Source organism: Pipistrellus kuhlii, unplaced genomic scaffold (assembly GCF_014108245.1).
Source record: "Pipistrellus kuhlii isolate mPipKuh1 unplaced genomic scaffold, mPipKuh1.p scaffold_m20_p_1, whole genome shotgun sequence".
Taxonomy (NCBI): domain Eukaryota; kingdom Metazoa; phylum Chordata; class Mammalia; order Chiroptera; family Vespertilionidae; genus Pipistrellus; species Pipistrellus kuhlii.
Window position 1 is genome coordinate 187,842,369 of NW_023425404.1, and position 7,115 is coordinate 187,849,483.

Sequence of the window (7,115 nt, forward strand, 5' to 3'; positions counted from 1 at the left end):
TGTCTGGGGTGTGTGATCCTTAATTGTACATTTCATTGCTTTTATTATTTGCTGTTACGACTTTATAGCTGGCTAACCGTATTTTCCAAGAGCCAATACTTGGCAGTGAAAATTAGTTTAAGAAAATAAAAAGAACCTCTCAACTTCTTTAGAAACTTTTTTCTCCTTTAATAGATTGTCTCCTCTCTTTCCTGAAGTGGCAATTCTTTTGAAAACAAGCACGCTAAATTTATTTCAGAAATGAACAGGGAACTTTTTAATAGCTCACACTGATTTTCCCTTTACCTTCTTATGAATTTTCTTCCTTGTATTTCAATATAAGGCAATATCATGAGTCATAAGATTAATACCTAATTGTTACAAGTGAAATAATTGCAAGTAATGGAAATTTCTTTCACTTTCCTAGTGTTGAGGACATTCTAGTGTGCTCTATGTTATGAAGGGTTGTTGGCTTTGAACAGTGCAGAATTTGGAAATTCTTCATTCTGCTCAGGAAGGGCTCAGCTAGAGGAGGCCTGTTTAAAGCACAAAAGCTCATAAGACCAAATAGATTCATATAGACTTAAGTACTAAAGAAAACAAAAAGGAAAGACACAAACATTTATTTAGTACACAAAGATATGCACAAGATATTTTTGTAAGCCTAGCTCATATTTATGCCAATTTATCTTCATTGAAATACCTTTGTTTACAAATGAGAAACTAGAACTAGAGAGTCTAGGTTACCTCCTCAAAGTCACACAGGCAGTAATAGAACCAGGATAAAATTTCAGGTCTGTTGATTGCAGAAACTGAGAGTGAAATTGTGACTGGCAGAGGCTGGGGTTAGGGATAATGGGAAGGTACTAATTGAAGGGTACAAGTTTCCATTGTGCAAATAAGTCCAAGAGATCTACTCTATGGCGTATAATACAGCAGTTAATAATACTGTATTATATACTGTATTGTATTACAAAGAATAGAAATCTTATGTTGTGTTCTTATCACAAAATAACAATAATAAATAAGAGGGTGGAATAAACATTTGTAAGTGATAAATAGATCTATGAACTAGATCATGATGATTATTTTACAAATGTGTATTTATCTCCAAGCTCATCAAGGTAAGTACATTAAATATGTACAGTTTTTGTACATTAATCATGCCTCAACAAAACATTTTTTAAAAATATAAAACAATGCTGCCCTTTCACTAAATATTTTTGTTTTGTTTTAGGAAAGTAATTTTTATTTTAAATGTTGTTTATATGAATTTTAAAAGCCCTTAATGTTTAAGTTGATTAACATTGGACAATAAGGAAGACTTATTAAATAAATTTACTATCAATGACCTCCCATAAATCTTAAAATAGTATCAATGGTTCAGCAGAAGTAATCTCTACTCACTCTTCTTTGCTTGATGGAAAATTCAAGCAAAGCCTGCACTGCTGCATCCCTGCATCCCACCCAGAAGTCCTGCCACCATCACCATCATGCCTAAAAGAAAGGCTGAAGCAGTTGCTAAAGGAGATATAACCAAGGCAAAGAATGGGCCACAGAGAAGATCCCCCAGGTTATCAGCTAAGCCTGCTCCTCCAAAGCCAGAGCCAAAGCCTAAAAAGGGCCCTGCAAAGAAGGGAAAGTACCGAAAGGGGAAAAGGGGAAAGCTGATGCTGGCAAGAATGGGAATAACCCTGCAAAAAGTGGAGATGCCAAAACAGACCAGGCACAGAAAGCTGAAGGTGCTGGAGATGCCAAGTGAAGTGTGTGCATTTTTGATAACTGTGTATTTCTGGTAACTGTACAGTTTGAAATACTATTTTTTATAGAGTTTTATAAAAATGCAGAATTTTGTTTCACTTTTATTTTAAGCTATGTTGTTAGCACACAGAACACTTCATTGTTACTTGGGGTATTGAGGGGAAGGACATATAGTACTAATAGAATGTCTCCAAAACTGGACCGACATTGGGGGAAAAATAACTTTCCCTTCTAGTTTTGAGAAACTTCCTCTTGGTTCCTGGGAGGAGGGATCTCTTGATGTTGACACACATTAGCCATCTTAGCACAAATATCTTGTGATGTGGTAGAATTAAAATTCATTTTTAAATCATTTTCTCCTTCTCCATTTTAAGCATAGACTGTGGCAAAGTAATAGCTTAAATTCATATCATTGAATTTCAGAAACATGGACTGCCTCACACTCACAAATTACTGATATTAGTGAATCCAAATTACAAACAGAAGATGACATTTGACCATATAGTTAAGGCAGAAATTCCAGATGAAGACCAGTGTCCTCGACTTTTTCAAATTGTAAAAGCAAATATGGTACATGGACCATGTGGAATATAAAATCCAAACAGTCCATGTATGGAAAATGGAAAATGTTCAAAGGGATATTCAAAAGAATTCCAAAATGCGACCATTGGAAATATTGATGGTTATCCCAAGTACAAATGAAGATCTGGTAGCACCATGTCTATTGGAAATAAAGTTGTCAATAACACTTGGATTGTCCCTTAAAACCCATATTTGTGCCTTAAATATAACTGTCATATAAATGTTGAAGTCTGCACATAGATTAAAAGTGTCAAATATTTATTTAAATATGTCTATAAAGGGCATGGTTGCACAAATATTCAAATTTCTGGAAAAAAAATTATCAATCACAGAGAAGGAGACTTTTTTCAATGCAAATGCATGACGAATCTCATGCAATCACAAGATTAGCTATTCATTTGCCAAATGAACAAAATTTCTATTTTCATACTGATGATTTTGCTTAAGTTATAGATAGAGCTAAAAGGCATAACTCGACTTTGATGGCTTGGTTTTTATTGAACAGAAAAGGTTCCGATGAACATAATTATTATTATTGGGAGATTCCACAACATTATGTGTTTAATAATTCTTCATGGAGAAAATGCCAAAAGGACAGTAATAAAGTGTTAGACTGTTCAATGTGAGCTTTAGAGAACCAGAACTATATTACCTTAGATTTTTGCTTCTGCATGTAAAAGGTGCGATGAATTTTGATGATTTGAAAACTGTAGGTGTAATTTATGATACATTTTGTGAAGCTGCTAAACATTGAGGATTATTAATTGACAACACTATCTGGAAAGATACAATTGATGATGCAATCATCCTTAATATGCCCAAACAACTATGGCAACTTTTTGCATATACACTGAGTGGCCAGATTATTATGGTTTCTGAATGCATAATAATCTGGCCAGTCAGTAGGTCTGGTGCATGAATTCAGCCAGCCTGGCAAGGCAGAGGAGACATGGCTGGTTGGCCAACCTGCCTGCTGATCGAACTCCTAGTCGAGGGGACAATTAGCATATTAGCCTCTTATTATATAGGATATACACTGAGTGGCCAGATTATTATGCATTCAGAAATCATAATAATCTGGCCACTCAGTGTATATGTGTGTTTGGATGTCCTTCTGATACAGAGAAATTATGGAATGATAATAAATCTTATTTTATTGAAAAATTTTGTTGGAAATTACACTGAAGAGAAGGTGCCTGTATGAACTGTGAAATGCATACCTTTAATAAAATTCAAGAGGTATTCATATTGTATGGAATGAAATGTTCGCATTTCAAACTTCCAGACTATTATTTTTTAATGGATACAAATACATATAATGAATTGTATGAGCTACAATAGGCAGAGGTTTTTGATAAATTCTCTGAATGATGAACAGTTGGCAGCCTTTCAGACTATAACTTCAGCCATCAAAGACAAACTGTACACCCCAAATGCTTTTTTTTTTTGGATGGTCCAGGTGGTAGTGGAAAAACATATCTTTATAAAATTTTAATACATTATATTACAGATCGTGGTGGTACTGTTTTACCCACAGCATCTACAGAAATTGCTGCAAATTTACTTCTCGGTAGAAGTACCTTTTATTACCAATATAAATTATCAATTCCATTAAATGAAACTTCAATTTCTAGACTCTATATAAAAAGTGAAGTTGCTAAAACCATTAAAAAGGCCCAACTTCTCATTATTAATGAATGCACCATGGCATCCAGTCATGCTATAAATGCCATAGACTGATTAGTAAGAGAAATTATGAATTTGAATATTGAATTGGGTGGAAACATTCCCCTTTTCAGAGGGGATTTTCGAGAATGTCTTGGTATTGTGCAGCATACTATGTGATTGGCCGTAGTAGAAACGAATTTAAAGTACTACAATGTTTGGGGATGTTTCAGAAAGTTGTCTGTTGAAACAAATATGAGATCAGAGGATTCTGCTTATAATGGTTAGTAAAACTTGGAGATGTCAAACTGGATAGCAGTTTTCATTTAGGAATGGATATTATTGAACTCCTCTGTGAAATGATTTGTAATGGATCTATTATTGAAGTTACCTTTGGAAATACTGTATCTATAGATAACATTAAAAATATATCTAAATGTGTGATTCTTTGTCCTAAAAATGAGCATGTTCATAAATTAAATGAAGAAATTTTAGATATACTCAGTGGAGATTTTCACACATATTTGAGTGATGATTCCATTGATTCAACCGATGATGTTGAAAAGGAAAATTTTCCCATTGAATTTCTTAATAGAATTACTCCTTTGGGAATGTCATGTCATAAATTAAAAGTGAAAGTGGGTGCAATCATTATGCTACTGAGAAATCTTAATAGTAAATGGGTTATTTGTAATGGTAGTAGATTTATTATCAAAAGATTGCGACCTAACATTATCAAAGCTGAAGTATTAACACGATCTGCAGGAGAGGCTGTTCTGATTTCAAGAATTGATTTGTCCCCATCTGACACTAGCCTCCCATTTAAATTAATTCGAAGACAGTTTTCCATGATGCCAGCATTTGCAATGACTATTAATAAATCACAAAGACAAACTCTAGACAGAGTAGGAATATTCCTACCTAAACCCATTTTGCATATAGTCAGTTAAAAGATGCTTTCTCTCAAGTTAGAAGAGCATGTGACGTTAAAGTTAAAGTTGTAAATACATTATCACAAGGGAAATTAGTCAAGCACTCTGAAAGTGTTTTCACTTTTAATGTAGTATGCAGAGAGATATTAGAATAAGTTTAATCAATTTATCAGTCATTGTTTATATCAGTGTTGTTTTTACATTCATATTTTTGTTGTTTTTATGTTTTTATTGTTATATCATGTTGTGACTGTTATTAATAAATTTATATATTAATTTTATATACATTTTACTAATTTTCTTTCAACTCTGACACTTCTATTGTAAAGAAAGGGCAAATAACAATATTAAAATATTTCCTCCAATTAATTCCCTTTTAATGTGCACAAATTTCGTGTACCAAGCCACTAGTATTTAAACAATGTACTTTGTTCTCTGGCACTGCCGTCTCGTTTAATCCTCATAAGTACCTACTAGAGGAGGAAAACTGGGACCCAGAGAAGTTACATGACTCTCCCTGCAAAGCCCAATCTTTTGAGTATAATCCACTCTTAGGAGTCTGCCCACTCATCTTCCTGTCAACCAAAAAAATTACAAATGGACAAATGGATGCCTAGGCCCCTTACACATCTCCTCATAGGTCAGGTCCAGGTAGGACCATGTTAGCAGGCCACTCCTTTTTTAGTGCTGACAAAGAGAACAAGAAGGTTGGCAGCAGGAAAATTTGTCCATCCTGTTCTTCTCCTTTGAGGACCAGGCACTCAGGGAGATAAATTTCACCTTCAGGAATCAGAAGTATAAATGGTATCATCACCCACAAAATAAAGGAAAAATAGTCAAAGACTCCCAGACCCTGGTCTGAAAGGGTGAAGCTGAGATATGTTATCTCACTATTTCCCCTCTCGCCTGGGGTCAGTGCCCATGTAGCATCTGCCATTTGGAAAACACTCACCTTCAACATCTTCTGTTGGCCCCAAATCACTATTGTTTCTTCATATTCAGCTCCATAACAACTTTGACAAAAAGCTTTACCTAAATCAAACCTCACTTTTATAGGTTCTCCTGGCACCAATCATCTGCCTCTCTTAGTGTTTGTCATGATTTTAATTTTATATTTCAATTGGTAAGAGATAGTGTTTAATGTCAGGTTCCTCTACTGGGTTGTAGTACCGGTATGAGTAGAGGTTAGGTTTGGCCAATCATTGTTTTCCCAGTGCCTATCATAATATCTGATTTATGGGAGGTAACTATAGATATATGTTAAGTGAATGGATGAATAAATGAATAAACACACAAAGAAACTATAGAAGAAGAAAAGGATATGTATCCTAGGATCAGATGCAGAGATAATTGGAGAATTTTCAATTATCTAATATGTTGAAACTTACTTGAATGGATGCAATGAGCTATTTTATTTTAGTTATTATTATTTTGATATTATTTTGGTGTTTTTTGAGGGTGAGAGAGGAGATTTAAAGAAGAGTTTGAGATAAGTAGAAAAATAGAGAAATTATTTGATATAATACTTCTTGTTTTCTGCCATAATAAATCAATAGTTGGGTTATCAATACAATGAAGCATTCAAAACTGTAATTTTTACCATTTCCCAAGAACAAAAAATCCAAACAGGGTATGCTTCCAGTTTTATCTTCAATTCTTAAAAGAGTCAGAATTTTCACAATTTAATTCACTTTCATTAGCATGCCATATATTGTTTTTAAGCATTTTATCCTCAATGCTATTGTATTATAGTTCACAACAGAAATGCTTATTTCCCATCGCCACTCTTCAAACATCTGTTTTTGTTCAAACAAAACAGAAACCATTAATATAGTTCAAGTCTGATAAATCCTATCTAAAATCCCCATTATTTTTATTGAGAATTAGTAACAATTCCTGAACCTAAGAATTGAATACTCCATTCCATTTCTATAAAGATTTTAATCAGCAAAACCCAGAGCATTCAAGTATACAATGATGTGATTAGAGTCTGCTAAAACTATTGTATTATTTGAGTTACCAAATAGCGCTCATTTGACAATCTCTGTTTTAAGACCTAATGAAGTTATGACCAGAATATATGCAAATGAAGTTGTGTAATAGGAACAACAACAACAACAACAAAAAACTGCATTGTTCATGTAATCAGAAACACTCATGTGGAAATGGAGCATTTCTGCCCAGTTGGCATGGCTC

At 33.8% G+C, this 7,115-nt stretch overlaps 1 pseudogene; it reads left to right on the forward strand.

Annotated features, from left to right (window-relative positions):
• The first annotated feature begins 1,472 nt into the window (after nucleotides 1-1,472).
• On the forward strand, nucleotides 1,473-1,836 carry LOC118708273 (annotated as a pseudogene).
• Nucleotides 1,837-7,115: the final 5,279 nt, after the last annotated feature.